We start from the raw sequence: 18,402 nt of genomic DNA, 5'->3' as shown, positions 1-18,402 counted from the left end.
ATTTGTGTCTACGTTGAGCATTTTATTTTGAAAAAAAAATGGAAATTCTCGTTTTGAAGAGTAGGAAAAGTCAAAAGTGGTGCTATATAATTGTGATGTTTAAACTCTTAGGTCGATAACAGTTATTCAATGCAGTGGCAAAACAAACAAAAACTACCGTTAGACAAACAAAAGTATACAAAACAATATAGAAAACTAAAGTCTGAGGAACAGGTGCCACATGTGGAACAGGATCGGTTCAGCTATCCGGAGCACATGAGATTACCAACCATTTAAGTGAGGTTCCACGCGTTTAAATATAGTTCTCTCTGTTTTATTATAATTAAAGTAAATGCAAATGTTAGTGTATTTTGAGCAAATAAATAATGAATACCGCACTGCATCTGGGTAATTTGTTATACATATATACCCATTAGACCTTGGGGTAGTTTAATGTACCTATATAACACCTGACAAGTTAAACAATTTGGAACCAGTGATGTCCTCTTCCCATGGGTACCTTGAAACAATAAAATGCCAATTTCAAAGATCCTCAAACTATAAATGAATATATCCAGTAATAAGAGCAGAATTTTAAAACAATGTTTTTCTATTTCCGTTTTTAATTTATAAAACAGCTTAGTTTTTGGCAATTAGCATTTGATATATCTATAAATTAATCGTTTACAAAACTTTGAAATACTAAATTCTATATCTAACTTTTGGACTAGTTTATATCTCGGTCTATTTCTGAAATTTTTTCTTACATACTTTTGATTTTTAAACCCTGTATGCTAACATTGCCTAGGTAAATTTTTAAATTGTTTGTATGTACATTGAACGACAAATCTATGTGACGTATACAATTTTCTGACGTCAGACACACAAATCAATGAATGTGTTTGTAGATAGATGTTTTTTGTGTTCTGTTAAATCGTTCCTTTTAAGATTGTTATACGATGATGACTGATGTACCCATATTCTGACTATTTTATTTATTGTGTCTGTTTAGTTAACGCATCAATCTTAATATAACGGAAATTGATGAGACTGTCATCAAAGTGAGAGGGTTATCGCTATAAAACCAGGTTGAATCTACCATTTTCTACATTTGAAAATGCCTGTACCAAATCAGGAATATGACAGTTCTTGTCCATTCGTTTTTGATGCGTTTTGTTATTTGATTTTGCCATGTGATTATGGACTTTCCAAATTGATTTTCCTCTAAGTTCAGTATTTTTGTGATTTTACTTTCTACTCGTGGAATAGATAACCTAAGTTGTATTTGGAAGAAAACTTTTAGAATTTTGGGTCCTCAATGCTCTTCAACTTTGTACATTATTAACTTTATTAGAGCGTCTCTGGTTTGTCTTTTTCAGACAAATGTGTGTCTGGCGTACACAATATAAGACTGGAGCTCTCTGCACAAAGAAAAACCTTACGACAAAAATTGTTAGTTTATTTCTCGTAAGATAAAAATTGATCACTGAAATCTTTGATGTCTAAATTATTCACCCTTCGTTGTAATATACTTATTTGGAGGAACTTACTAAGAGGAATTTTCTAATGTTTTCGTTCTAGGCGTCCTTTTGGATAAAAATAATGCACACATTTATATCCACGTCTGGCTGAAATGGTCATTAAGTCTGATGTAGGGAGAGGGCCATGATCTCGGCACGTTACAGAACTATAAATATATCTAAAGCAGTGAATAGTAAAATCACAAAAATACTGAACTCCGAGGAAAATTCAAAAAGGAAAGTCCCCAATCAAATTGCAAAATCAAAAGTTCCATACATGGTCGGTTGCCATGAGAATTATGAGTACCGTGTAACTTGTTAGCTTAAAACACATGCCCGAATTGGACCCCCGGTTTTGTGGTGTTTTATTTCACTTTATTTTCTTTTTTTTGTAGGGGGGGGGGGGGTAATTCTATAATATTAATTTTACTTCAATATTGTGTTTTTGTTCTTATCCATGCGATGTTAAAATAACAGAGATTTGTATTTGCTGTCAGTCTATTTTCTACGTGGAAATAGGAATAGAGGGAAGCATATATAAACAGTCCTACATCCATGCACATGAAAGTGTAAATTTCATATCTTCTTTCAATTATAAAATGGTTAAGAAGGGCTATAAATACTGATAAGGTGTCTGATAATATAACTTGACAAACAGATGTTTAAAACACAAAATTGTTAAACTTAAAAAAGTGTAGGGAAAATGCACAAGCACATAAGAGGTTGACCACTCTCTTTTATTTTTTTTTTATTTTTTTTTAATACTCTTTGATATTGTTTATCCTGTCTTTCAAGATTTATTAGAAAAAAAACAATAATTTTTAAATATGGTTTTTAAAAGTATTCTAATCATACAAATCTTGCAATTTAATGAAAATAAAATTTTGTAAAAGTAAAAATCCCATATAATGAAAATCAAAAATGCATTTCTTGATTGGTATTGTGTATTTCATTTTTATCCCTTACTACAACAATTGTCACCTATAGATTAAGAAAGAAACCATGTGGTATATGTGAACTAACATAATATATTTGATGTGACAGTTTAATTTGAAAATATGGTGTTTTCTAAGTGGTGCAGGAGATAAGTTCATTTTTATTCAACATCAATTTGATGAAAATTCTTGGGCTTAGGTGTATGACTGTAAACTAATTGTATTGTAATATCGTATGGATAAGAGCCACAACATATTAGATAAAAAGACTTCGTTAATAGAAAAGAAAATGATGGAAATCATAAACACCCAAAATAAGCAACCACCAATAATTACTCAGTGCCTTTTTTATGCCCCACCTACGATAGTAGAGGGGCATTATGTTTTCTGGTCTGTGCGTCCGTTCGTCTGTTCGTTCGTCTGTCTGTCCGTTTGTTCGTCCGTCCGTCCGTTCGTTCGTCCGTCTGTCCCCCTTCAGGTTAAAGTTTTTGGTCAAGGTAGTTTTTGATGAAGTTGAAGTCCAATCGACTTCAAACTTAGTATACATGTTCCCTATGATATGATCTTTTTCATTTTAATGCCAAATTAGAGGGTTTACCCAAATTGCACGGTCCACTGAACATAGAAAATGATAGTGCGAGTGGGGCATTCGTGTACTGGGGACACATTCTTGTTTAAATAGCTACTAGCACTAAGGACAGGAGGCATTTGAGTTTCATTTGAACCAAATACTATTTTTTCAATTGCGAGTGTACAAGTGTTTTAGCGTTTATATTGCATTGTATGTTTTACATGTATTTGTTATTGGGCATTCTTTTAGTTAATGAATAGTCCAGTAATACAGTCATCATTTTTTCTAGATTTTTCTTCCTGTAACAGCTACACGTTTGTCCCAGGAACGTTTACATTCCAAGAAGGTCGTGACGAGTGTTTAAGAAGGGGGACGGATTTAGCAATCATTACGGACATCGATATGCATAACGAAGTTATCAATTTACTGGCGCCTGAAATAGGAGGAGGGTAATACTATTGAACGCCTACTAACATCTGCCTATTGATCACGATAATCATACCATTAAGGGTTAAGATATAACATGAAGCAACAGTGTTATACTACAATACAATACAATACAAATATGTTGATGATAGTGACATTGTGTATAACAAATTATGTACAATATTGAAATACTTCAATTAAATTACACTCGGCCCAATGGACTTATAAGTCACTTCAAATAGATACTATAGTATAAATTCAGATTGTCATCAGAAATTCTATATACATGTTAATTATTTAAATATAAGTGTTGTCTGCGTTTTGTTAATGCATGTTCTAAGTATCGAGCTGTTTTTCGAGGATATTCTGACAATAATAAATTTAACTTTTCACTGTTATTCAAATTTAATACGGTTTCACTAAGTCCAGAGAATAATTGATTACGTATCCATTGTAAAATTGGCATTCAATCAGAAAGTGTAGTTCATTTTAACATGTCCGGAGTCGCACATTCTACATATCCGTTGGTATTCTGGCTCACCACTAAAACAGCTTGTTTCTAATCTTAGCGGAAGAATGCCACATCTAAACTGGGCCAGTACCGATCTTTCTCTACGTTTTAAATTTTGTTTAACATATGTTTCTGTTGAATATGTATATTTAAAAGTTCTATATGTACGAAGTTTCGGAAAGTTAGATAAGTTTGTATGCCATTGTGTTGTACATATATCCATAAGATTGGTTCTGACGCTATTAACATCACATTTTAATGTTTGTTGAAAGTTATCATCCATACCAACTAATACATTATTGTTCTTACACTAGATGACCAATTGTTCGTAGATAATTCGTTGTTACATAGGAACACCCTTTTACAAAGTCTACTATTGTCCATATCCATCAATCGGTTCCAATATCTAACCATATTACACCAGCGACATTCTTTTAAAGGTAACCATCCAACATCTCCGTTGGTAGCCAGCTTTGGAGCAAACTTGTGAACTCCCAAAAAGTATCTTATGGCCTTGTTTTGAACAGTGTCGACACAATTTAAGTCTTTAAAACCCCACACTGAAGAACAGAAGTCGAGTATAGGTACAATACAAGAGACATACAGTTTTTCATAAGTCTTGATACCAAATTCTTTTAAACTGTATCTTCGATATAATAGCTCCGAGTGCTCTTCCACCAGCTGCAGAAAGATTTTCAGCATTCGATGTATAATCTTTTTTCTCGTTAAAAATAACTCCAAGGTATTTATATTTGTCTGTAATTTGCAAGATGTTCCCTCCGATTCTGAACTGAAATTCGCTCCTTTTTTTGCGAGATGCTCTGAAGTGTACAACTTTTTACTTGTCTGTAATTATTAATCAATTTTTTACACCAATCATGTAATTTATCTAGCATCTTTTGCATATCACATATATTCTCGGCCATCAAACCAATATCGTCCGCATACAAAAGTAAAGACAATTTCGATTCTCCAAAATTAATACCAAGTCCAAGTAGGTTGATTTCATCTACAAGATCATCAATAAAAACAGAAAATAATGTCGGAGATAAATTATCACCTTGTTTTACACCAGAGTTACATAAAACCAATCGGACATTTTATTGTTTAATCGAATACTTGCGGTTGTTTGCACATATAAACTTTTAATAGAGTTATATATTTTCCCATCAATATTATTAAGCAACAGTTTGTACAGCAACATATCACGATCCACGAAATCAAAAGCCTTTTTTAGTTCAATAAATGTGGCAATAACATTAGGATTGTTTTTTATTACGATGTTAAGGGTGAATATATGATCCTCACATGAACGATTTTTACGAAAGCCGTTTTGTTCCTCAGAAAGTAAATCATTGTCTCCCAGATGTGAAGACACTCTATTGTTTATGAATCCACTGTACAGCTTTGAAACACACGACAACAAACTGATTCCTCGATAGTGTAGTGGAATGCGTTTATCTGATGATTTGTCTTTAAGTAACGGACATATAATGGCCTGGTGCCATAATGATGGTACAATGCTCGTGTCTAAAACTAGATGAAACATAGAATATAGGACGGCGATCACGTTTTCTGTCTTCAATACTTCATAAGGGATATTATCAATTCCATACGATTTACCGTTTTTTGTTCTTGAGACAAGTCGCCTAATTTCATCTATAGTTATAGCTGAATTCAACTCTTCATTTTCAATAAACAAAGGATCGAGCATTCTTTCTTCTAATGAAACTTTATGACTAGAGGCATATTTTTGAAAATTACCATCGAAATCGTCCGCTGAACTATCCATATTATATTTTCAAAATATGTTTTCCATTTTTCTAAAACAACCTTTTCATCACTAACAATTTCACCATCTTTGTCATATATTTCCATTGAAATAGAGGGATGTCTACGAGGCCCTAGCTGTTTGATTTTGTTCCAAAAATCCGTACGCTAGTATGAAAGGCAATATAAACAAAGTATGTGCACTGACATTGAAACAATGACGACGAATAGCCTACGGAAATTTAATGATTTTGACAGGAATGTTGAAATAAACCGTCAATCGTGTAGTATATTTTATATTCCATAAAAAATAGATTGCTTGTTAATTTCCAAAAGAGGCATTAAAATGCTCTTTATCAATAAATAACAAAATAAAAATAACTATTTTTTTTCCTCAAAATTCGACAGTCAAGAAAAATATTTCCTGTAATCAAATGGACATACACAAAAACCTAATGTTGACATTTTAGCGCAGACATGAGGGTATATTAATCCGTTTACCTGTATGTTCGATAGCACACTTTTAGACGGCCATTGTTATATTATAGTTCGTTTCTGTGTGTGTTACAATTTAACGTTGCGTCGTTTGTTTTCTCTTATTTTTGAGTGTAAATTGACATTGCGATAAGACGTGTCACGGTACTTGTCTATCCCAAATTCATGTATTTGGTTTTGATGTTATATTTGTTATTGTTGTGGGATTTTGTCTGATGCTTGGTCCGTTTCTGTGTGTGTTAGTTACATTGTAGTGTTGTGTCGTTGTTCTCCTCTTATCTTTATGCGTTTCCCTTAGTTTTAGTTTCTTACCCCGATTTTGTTTTTTGTCCATGGATTTGTGAGTTTGAACAGCGATATACTACTGTTGCCTTTATTTAGCTAAAACTTACCTGATTATATAATAAGACAAACATAAATAATGGTTCAGAGTCGTTCCAAGCCCATTTCAATGAACAATGTTATAGTTGCCAACCCCAAGTTTATATGAAAAATCCATATTTGTGGGGGGAAAATAAAAATTTACCAAAATATTATACAGAGCATTGAACTATCATTACTGTGACTCGTATATGGGTGTTACTGTCTAAAAGCCTGGGTTTTTTTTATTCTGAACCATTAACCTGGTTTTTAACATTTTTATGGTTCACAGTTTTTTGATGAGTCGGTCTTAATCATGCAGTTAAAAGGTTAAAAAATTATTATTATATAAAAAAAAATGAACGAAAAACAAATATGTAACACATAAACAAACGACAACCACTGAATTACAGGCTCCTGACTTGGGACAGGCACATACATAAATAATGTGGCGGGTTTAAACATGTCAGCGGGATCCCAACCCTCCCCCTAACGTGGGACAGTGGTATAACAGTACAACATAAGAACGAACTATAAAAATCTGTTGAAAAGGCTTTACTCATCAGACGGACAAAAATATAAGTGGACGTGGCCGGATACTTATACATCATGCCACAAAAAGACACAATGAACAGATCTGAGAGTACTCGCAGTTATATGACAGCTAGTTCAAAGCCACTAACAACCAATAAAAAAATCATGCAATTAAGACTAAACTAGGTTTCTTTTCAGATAGAGTTATCTTTGTAAGCGTAAAGGAGGTATTTTTCTTTAGATATCAGAAGTACGGATATGATTGAAATGTTTGTGATAAAATAAGTCATTTAAGAACATTAAGACACAATTTTTTGTATAACTGCACTTTCCATGTTATATAGTAATATGTTTTTTTCATAAACAGTGTAACACGTGTCTGGATAGGACTAAAATGGCAGATACCACCAACTTCTCATTTTTCATGGGTTAATAATGAAGAGATGGGTCCGTTTACAATGTGGGACCCTGGTGAACCAAACTGCATGGAAGGAACAAATGCTCCCTGTTCTCAAACATTGTCATATGATCAAAACTGTGTTCGCCTTCAACATGTATCATCTACTAGCTGGGTGTGGAAGACGCATGGATGTTACAAACAGTATGCCATAATCTGTCAAACTTGTAAGTTGTACTAATTTATCGACTTTGTTATCCTTTCAAATAAATTAGAACGAAAATCAATTCCATGCATATATCTGAAAAGGAGAGAGAAATGACAATTTTGTTGAAAAAAACATAATTATGGCGAAATTCTGTAGTAGTGGAAAAATGTGTAAGTAAAATTAAAGTTTTTATGCTAAAATTTAGTTTGTAATGATTAATATGTTCATGACATAGTAATGAAAATAATACATGATAATTTAATGCTTGTGTCTTCCTTACATGACTAAATGTTAAATAAACATCTTTTGGAAATGTTTCCGTTAAAAAATCGGTATTGTTTGCATTTTGTTCAAAGAATATATTTCATTTTTGTCCAAATTAAAAAAAAAAGTCTAATTATGTTTCGCATATTGTGTAGGTGTCGCCTAGGTCACCAATAAGTTCAGGGTCAATTGTGTAAATATCAAACATACAATAAAACAAAGGGAATTGACAAAAGGCAACGCCTATAAAAATCCTTCCCCATAATAAAATAATCAGAAAGTATATTTCTGATATATCATAGATTATTCATATTGCAGTGAGTCAGGGGAGGCAACCCCCATTTCAGGGTTAATTCTTATCAAATTTACATTGAAAGTGGTTTTTTTTTTAAACTTGATTCTGTTGAAAAAAATGTCAAATTTAAAACTTAAACACATTGTATTTGATAGTGTCATCATCTACAACAACCTCTATTACAACTGAGGCACAAACTTCCATTGTGTCAACCACAACTAATGCACTAACTACAACTGATGCAGGCACAACTGATGCACAAACTACAACTGTGTCAAGCACAACTGATGCACAAACTACAACTGTGGTAGGCACAACTGATGCACAAACTACAACTGTGGCAAGTACACCCGATACAACAGTTATGGAAACCACTTCGGAATCAACGAAAAAACAATTGTTCACGTCATTTACATATTCAGTATCCGAATCAGCAGCAACTACTGTATCATCTAAAACTAATCCAACAACCTCAACAGAACCACAAGTACTACCGATGATTACCACAACCGAGCAAGAAACCTCATTTAAACCAAATACAGATTATATACCAGTAGAGTTCACAATGCTTGGAACCTTTTTCATGAACAGCACCCAAATATGCAGTTGTCATTTGCTCTCTAATCAAACTAATTTGCCGGGAAAAAATTGGAATTTTAAAATAGATAAACGCTCGACGAACGCTTACATCCGACAACATACATCTGCTTATGACGGCCGGCTATCTTCTAGAATCATGGGATATACTGGAATTTTTGTCATTGGTGGAGTTTTATTATTTGTACTTTTTGCTGATTTAACGACCTTTCTGGATAAAAAAAAGAAGTGAACAATCAAACTAAATATGTTACTTCTTGTTTGACTTACCTATTTTCTTAAATATTTATTGTTGTCATTTATCATTTTAAGCTTGTTTTTATTTTCATGTTCATATATTGTGGATTAGATGGATCCGTCATTTAATCACTGCTATGAACATATAGAAAGTTTTACTTTCGTTTTAAATCAGTGTTATTTGTAATGTCGTTTTATTTTGAATAATGTATATGTTACAGTAAATAGGTGAAATTAGGAATTACACGTAATTACTAAACATTTCAGTAAATACCTGTAATTACTAGCCAATTTAGTAATTACATGTATTTACTAGTTGTTTCAGTGATTACTGGTATTCACTGATTTTCTTTGTTATTTTTACAGCTATTTACTAACTTGATATTTTTGTTTTAAAATTAAAGTTTAGATATAATCCAAGATACAAAATAAGAAAGCAAAAGGGTGGGTATTTTAGGACTGACTTGATTAAGGATTAATGAATATAAGGCACACTTTTAGTGGTTGTTAATTGAAACTGAAAAATTGTTGTTTTAAGAGTATTGAAACTCCCTTAATATCATTTGCAGCATGCAAGACAATGATATCAATCCAAAATTGAGATATACATCTGTGAGAAGTTTATAGGCAATTTTGCCAGCTCTTTTTGATGATAAACATTTGGTAATGCCAAATTTGGTTGAATAATTCTTAAAATCTCATAATTTCTTTATATTGCAATCTCCATCAGGCATACTCAGCTTACTTTATTTGCTTTAATGTTTTAAATTAATCAATTAAATCAAAATCAATCATGATATGTCCTTTTTAACTTTTTTTTAATTTACTTTACATTATGTTTGAAAATTACATTGTAATTGTTCTGCTCATTTTTGGCGCCGTGATTAGCAAATAAAATATGTGTTGTTTGTTGTTGTTGATGCATAAAAACTTGCCCAATGACATAAGCATTCCTTTTACAAAATAGTTTTATTTACGACTTCTTTTAATTGTCAGACTGTTGTGATAAAGCTGACATTCTTCACAAACAAATTTATACAATTTGATGGTGTTAAGAGTCACATTTCATATTTTTGTGTTTCTCTTTTTTATGAGTTTTTCAAGACCTCCAAACTCCAGCTTATATACCTGCAACAAAATTTTATTATCGTTTTTATCTGTATAAGAATGATCTTTTGTGGATTGAATAAGCTTTTCCTTTTGATTTTCTTTCAATGTTGTCATTATGATTAGGTTTCTTTTTGTCGAGCCTGCGACCTTTGTCGCAAAAGCGAGACAGAGCAAACCATTCTGTCGTTAGCATCATCCAGAAGTATTCACTATGTGGTTAAAGGTCTTTAAATTTTGATAACTTTCTTAAATTATCCTGGATTTCTACCAAACGTGAACAGAAGCTTGACTATAATTATGAGATAATTTTCAAGAAGTAAATTTTGTGAAAATAAAATCAAATTTTCCGTATTTTACTTATAAATGGAAATATATGCCAGTTAACATTACATTCACATTGTGGCTAAAGTTTTAACTTTCTCAGAATATCCTGGATTTCTACCAATCTTGGACAGAAGCTTGTTTATGATCATAAGATTATATCCAGAAGTAAATTCCTTATAAATGGACTTGTTTTTCCCCAGTTAACATTACATACACTCTGCGGTTAAAGTTTTTTTTAAACATTTATTAGATTTCATAAACCATCCTGGATTTTAACCAAATTTGGACAGAAGCTTCTTATAGCACTAGTCAAAAGATTTGATATTTTCCCCCATTTTTGTTTAGCCTGTGACTAACAGCTAAAGTAGACGAGATACTGGGTTCTGCGAAACCCTTACAATTTTAAATCTGAATACATCGGTAACCTATCTCCAGCTAGGTGTTGAATTGAAGGTCAAATTATAATTCACTTTTAGCAGTCAATCTGGTTCTATTTTACTGAAATGAGCAGAGAAACATGGTTGATGATTTTTGCACTTGCAAGTGAATAATTTGACCTCATTGAATACGTATTCATGTGACCTTCAATTCAACACCTAGCTGGAAAAAGATTACTATTGAAATCTCAAAACAAACACATTAAGCTGTGATCCTGGTAAAAATATTATAAATAATCATGTTCTTAAAATAAATAACACCATAAAAGAGGGACGAAAGATACCAAAGGGACAGTCAAACTCATAAATCTAAAACAAACTGACAACGCCATGGCTAAAAATGAAAAAGATAAACAGAAAAACAAAAGTACACATGACACAACATAGAAAACTAAAGAATAAACAACACGAACCCAACCAAAAACTAGGGGTGATCTCAGGTGCTCCGGAAGGGTAAGAAGATCCTGCTCCACATGCGGCACCCGTCGTGTTGCTTATATGATAACAAATCCGGTAAATAGTCTAATTCGGTAGGTCACATTCAGGAAAGGGAAGGGGACTGTAGTTACGACGTAAGGAACATATCCGATATCATTTGTGATACGGTTATTCCATAACGGTCAACCAACTCGTGATGGCGTCCGTAAAATTTACGAAGGGATGATTTCAACTTCACCATTTGGAACTCTTGGTTTAATAGCTTCCTTGTGAGCAGCAACCCTCTATCAAGAAAATCATGATAGGAAATGCAAGCACGGGAATATCGTATCAATTTGGAGATATATACCCCGTATGCAGGTGCTGCTGGAATGTTGCTACTTAGAAATGGAAAGTTCACAATTGGAAAGCTGAAATCATCTCTTTTGTCGTAAAGTTTTGTTTTCTACCGACCCTCATTGTCAGTTTCTAGATGTAAGTCAAGATATGAGGCCGACTTAACTGTATCTGTAGTATCCTTTATCTCTAGCTCGATTGGATAGATGCGTTCCATATAGTCACCAAATTTTGAATTATTTAGTGAAAGAACATCATCTATATAGCGAAACGTAGAGTTAAAGGATAGTGCTAACTTCTTATCTTTCTTCCTAAGAAGTTCCTGCATGAAGTCAGCCCCATAATAATAAAGAAACAAGTCGGCAAGTAGAGGGGCACAGTTTGTTCCCATTGGAATGCCGACAGTCTGTTGAAAAACACGTCCTCCGAACGTAACACATATGTTGTCAATCAAGAAATCAAGCATCTTGATAATATCAGTTTCAGAGAATTTTTTGTTCGAATCAGAGTGATCCTTTACAAAGTATGATTTATCCCTCCCTAAGACAAGATACTTGTATCTTCGTTGGCCATTCTTTTTTACGAAGCAAAGCAATACCAACTCTTTCAATTTGTCTTTTAGTTTGGAATGTGGAATACTAGTGTACAGAGTAGAAAAGTCAAATGTATTAATACTGTTACAAGATGAAAGAGAGTTAGATTGTATGTACTCTAAAAGATCTTTTGAATTCTTAAGTATCCACATCTGATTCGCGCCCCCTCTAGAATAGGCAGTTTCACAATAACTTTGAAGCCCGTCTTTGATTGCTGATAAAATAGATGTTAATAATTTAGAAAGAGCTTTCGTGGAGCACTTGGAAGACCCAGCAATATACCGTTGTTTGTAAGGACACTTATGTAGTTTAGGTATCCAATACAGTGATGGCAGATCCAGTTCTTCATCTTTGGTCGAAATTCCAAAGGAACACAGAACAGACCTATGATTATCCAGGATTTCCTCTTTGGTAAGTGTCGTGAGTGTATATGTTGAGTTTCCAAGTGAATTGTCAATACCTAATTCGTTTATCAAGCAGTTAATGTAATGAGTTTTACATACAAAAACGATGTTGTTTGGGGCTTTATCTGCTGGAACAACAACATATTTGTCATGGAGGTAGGTTAGGTGTTTTGCCACATTTGGGTCTTTAAAGATTGACGTAGCATGGGCATTGATAGACCCATTCAGTTTCTTAATTCTGATTTGTATCAACGTAAATGTATCCTACTTCGCCAATTAGTATTTTTGCAGAAAAATTTGCTAGTAGATTTTTGGCAAATTTCTATCTTCAACTTTACTTTGAATGAAACTTACTGCTGATATCAAAATATGGAGATTTGTAATTGCAAATGAGACAACTTTCCAGTAGAGACCAAGTTCCGAAGATCACCCGTACGGCAATCAACAATGAGAATAGTGCATAACTAATTATTGATAGTCAGCATTCAAATCGTCGTAAAGGTATGACAAAGTATAATACAATTCAAAGTCAAACGAAAATAACAGCAGTCTAATATATGAACACAACAATGAACGATAGCAATATGAAATTAAATTGGTAACTAGAAAATAACAACCACGGAATTTCAAACAACTACCCTCCCCTAACCTGGGGCAATTGTGTGACCAATATAAAAAAGTTATGAATGAGGTTGTTAAATTTGATATATGTTTTTTTAACTTCTTTGTTAAATATTTGTTTTGGGGTTTTGTTTTTAAGATTATAACACAATGTTGACTGCTGTACCCCTAATTTTGACATTTTCAGACATAATGACTGGGTTTTGTTATCGCATCGTTGTCAATAGAATAGAATTTATTGCGACTTTAAAAACAGGTTCAGACCACCATGTACCAAGTCAGGATTATGACAGTTGTTATCCATTCGTTTGATGTGTTTGAGCTTTTGATTTTGCCATTCGATAAGGGACTTTCCGTTTTGAATTTTCCTGGGTGAATTTACTTTTTAGAACAAAACAAACATCTAAAGATGCTTGCAGTTACTAAAATCTAGTCCATAGACAATTGCAAATAACAAATAAATAATCTTTCACAGCCTAAAATATCGATCAGTATACATCATTCAAAAGGCATTAGTGTAAAAGTCTGAGATAAAGCATGATCTCGTCGAAATACCAAAATATAAGTAAACATTAGATTAATTGTTCACGAGTTTGTTTTGTTTTGATGACTTTTCAATTTACTTGCCATAGATGTGGAAGTGGTGTTCTTTTTTGTCGCTTCCATCCAACAAAACCTAAAAGTAGAACCTTGTTGTATAGAGCAAAAATATTAATGTTTTAATGACGGTCCGAAATCAATTGTTGTTTTTTTCTATACATCCTGAACATGTTGAAGGGGTTATTGTAGTTTATGGAATTAAGGAAATCCGTCATCATCTGATTCTCTGTGTAATATATTTGGCATTTTTCTGGGTTCTTTGCAACTAAGTGATTGACACCTTTCATCAAAACTTCTGTTATGTAAGATTTATTATGCCGCTCCCCTATCGTTTTAGGTCATTGGACCGTCGTATTGATGTAAACATCACTTTCATTGATTTATCTGTTATGCATATAGTCGACAAATATTTTTAAAGTCTATAAATTATACTGACTGGTCTCAGTTTAATGTCATAGCTTGTACAAAAAGATATTGACATGGTTATTCGAAAACATTTATCTATTTGATTCAGCCATTGTTAGCTGCATTTTTTATTATGGTAAATGAAAGTGTCTGCTCTACTTTTCCCACAAAACATTTACAACTCGAAAGGCATAAAGACATCGAATTATAAACTCGTTTCAGTTTGTTAAAAATTAAGTTCTATCCATCATGCCATCCCTCCTTATTTGTATATTATGTACATCATCTGCTTCAATAGATAATGATAATCTTACTACACCGAATGACACAAAGTTGATCAACTGCACCTTTACTTGTTTTTCTGGCTTGAATGTTTCATGTTGATATTCGATAAAATGTGAGTTTACCCTCAGCATTGGCGTAGCAAATCTTCAGACTTGTAACAACAAATAACGAAGGATTTGCGTTTATATAAGAAAAATACGTTATTGATAGATCATTTGAAAAATAAACAACACGTTCAGATTGAACGCTTTTAGGGTTTCAAATGTTTCATTGATACATTTAAGATTTTAAAATTAATCTATCTCATCCAAATATACTTGTGAATGTTTCTTCAGATTTCCAGTTTACTATAAAAGGCATTTTTTAGTCATTGTTTTTGTTATCCTTTTTATATATGTTTTCTACTTGTCTTTCTGATATCTTTTCCTGTTTAAATAATTTAGGCAGGTACATTTGTTTTATCAGCCAATTATTGAAATGATCAAAGAAATATATCTTTCTCGTCTGCACTTATATCATATCTTCTTATACTTACACACTCCAAAAACTATTTTAGATATAACTTTGATGAATGTCTGCAGGAATGACTCAACCATTTGTTTTAAAATTGTATACGCCATTAAAAGTTGAGTTGAATAAGGACCTAATTTCAAAATATCAAAGTCACCAAGAATAACAGGCTATTATTTGGTACGTCAGACGCGTGTTTCGTCTACAAAAGTCTCACAACTGGCACTCGAATCCAAATTGGATAGGAGCAGTCAGCAGAGGCGTCACTTTGTATTATTTTGTGAGAGGATAAATAGCTGTAGTTTTTACTGTAAAACTTCACATCTAAATTACTGCAGTACATTCAAGCTTATATATAGAAATAAGAATATGCTGTATGAATGCCAGCGTCACAATGTGTATAAAATAAGTAACAATTATAGGTAAAAATACGGTCTTCAAAACGTCACACTGAACAGATATCTTAAGGTAATTGGGTTGTGTCATATATATGTAATACTCAGATCGACATCCGGTCTCTAATCGACGTCTGTTCTTCAAATCGACATCCAAATATGAATTCACAATAAAATATCGTTCCAAATCGACGGCCAATTGTATACCTATCTAATCGACGTCCATTTTTTAGGCTTCTCTAATCGACGTCCAGTTTTTGCTTCTCTAATCAACGTCTGTTTTGGACACAGAATACAACATTGACCAGAACCGACAGCAGCTGAAACTTTTAGACCTTCAAACATATTATGTGACAAAAAGGATCTATTTACAAAAGTGTTTTTTTTTAATTTATAACATACTAGACCAAATAAAAAAATTATGTAAACAGGTTGTGATATCATTTTTTTTTTAATTTTAGACATCACATTAAAATTAAAATTAAAATGTGGTATGACATGAATAATGTAAACAATTCAAATTAGAAAAAAAAATCCGAAAAACAAATATGACAGACATAAACCATCGAATACCACTGCACTACAGGCTCATTAAGAATATGTCGGGATTAAACATATGTGTGAGCACTTAACCTAGAACAGTTAACAACACAACATAAAACATAATGCCAATTTTACGTATATAAGAACAGTTGTGTAACAGCACAACATAAAACATAATGCCAATTTCTTGCGTATATAAGAACAGTTGTGTAACAGTACAACATAAAACATAATGCCAATTTCTTGCGTATATGAGAACAGTTGTGTAACAGCACAACATAAAACATAATGCCAATTTCTTGCGTATATGAGAACAGTTGTGTAACAGCACAACATAAAACATAATGCCAATTTCTTGCGTATATGAGAACAGTTGTGTAACAGCACAACATAAAACATAATGCCAATTTCTTGCGAATATCAGAACAGTTGTGTAACAGCACAACATAAAACATAATGCCAATTTCTTGCGTATATCAGAACAGTTGTGTAACAGCACAACATAAAACATAATGCCAATTTCTTGCGTATATGAGAACAGTTGAGTAACAGCACAACATAAAACATAAAGCCAATTTCTTGCGTATATGAGAACAGTTGTGTAACAGCACAACATAAAACATAATGCCAATTTCTTGCGTATATGAGAACAGTTGTGTAACAGCACAACATAAAACATAAAGCCAATTTCTTGCGTATATGAGAACAGTTGTGTAACAGCACAACATAAAACATAATGCCAATTTCTTGCGTATATGAGAACAGTTGTGTAACAGCACAACATAAAACATACTGCCAATTTCTTGCGTATATGAGAACAGTTGTGTAACAGCACAACATAAAACATAATGCCAATTTCTTGCGTATATGAGAACAGTTGTGTAACAGCACAACATAAAACATAATGCCAATTTCTTGCGAATATCAGAACAGTTGTGTAACAGCACAACATAAAACATAATGCCAATTTCTTGCGTATATCAGAACAGTTGTGTAACAGCACAACATAAAACATAATGCCAATTTCTTGCGTATATGAGAACAGTTGAGTAACAGCACAACATAAAACATAAAGCCAATTTCTTGCGTATATGAGAACAGTTGTGTAACAGCACAACATAAAACATAATGCCAATTTCTTGCGTATATGAGAACAGTTGTGTAACAGCACAACATAAAACATAAAGCCAATTTCTTGCGTATATGAGAACAGTTGTGTAACAGCACAACATAAAACATAATGCCAATTTCTTGCGTATATGAGAACAGTTGTGTAACAGCACAACATAAAACATACTGCCAATTTCTTGCGTATATGAGAACAGTTGTGTAACAGCACAACATAAAACATAATGCCAATTTCTTGCGTATATGAGAACAGTTGTGTAACAGCACAACATAAAACATAATGCCAATTTCTTGCGTATATGAGAACAGTTGTGTAACAGCACAACATAAAACATAATGCCAATTTCTTGCGTATATCAGAACAGTTGTGTAACAGCACAACATAAAACATAATGCCAATTTCTTGCGTATATCAGAACAGTTGTGTAACAGCACAACATAAAACATAATGCCAATTTCTTGCGTATATCAGAACAGTTGTGTAACAGCACAACATAAAACATAATGCCAATTTCTTGCGTATATGAGAACAGTTGTGTAACAGCACAACATAAAACATAATGCCAATTTCTTGCGTATATGAGAACAGTTGTGTAACAGCACAACATAAAACATAATGCCAATTTCTTGCGTATATGAGAACAGTTGTGTAACAGCACAACATAAAACATAATGCCAATTTCTTGCGTATATGAGAACAGTTGTGTAACAGCACAACATAAAACATAATGCCAATTTCTTGCGTATATATGAGAACAGTTGTGTAACAGCACAACATTAAACATAATGCCAATTTCTTGCGTATATGAGAACATTTGTGTAACAGCACAACATAAAACATAATCCCAATGTCTTGTGTATATGAGAACAGTTGTGTAACAGCACAACATAACACATAATGCCAATTTCTTACGTATATTATTCACTCCAAGTGTAAAACTCAGAAATTTGTTGAAAAATATCTCACTGAGTATTAAAAAAAAAATTGGCTGTTCTTTTTTATTTTGTCTATTGTTGAAGATTAAATAATGCTCTCTAGATGTCGTTTGGTATTCTTTGTCATTATGTTGCTTTCTCCTTGACATACAGTTACATGCATGTCATTTATTAACATGAATAGGAATGACACACTACTATATAGATCGATTTGATTAACTTTTTATCAAGATAAACT

Source organism: Mytilus galloprovincialis, chromosome 2, assembly GCF_965363235.1.
Source record: "Mytilus galloprovincialis chromosome 2, xbMytGall1.hap1.1, whole genome shotgun sequence".
NCBI classification, from domain to species: Eukaryota; Metazoa; Mollusca; class Bivalvia; order Mytilida; family Mytilidae; genus Mytilus; species Mytilus galloprovincialis.
The sequence above is the reverse complement of the archived record's forward strand: the minus strand, read 5'-3'. Positions refer to the sequence as shown.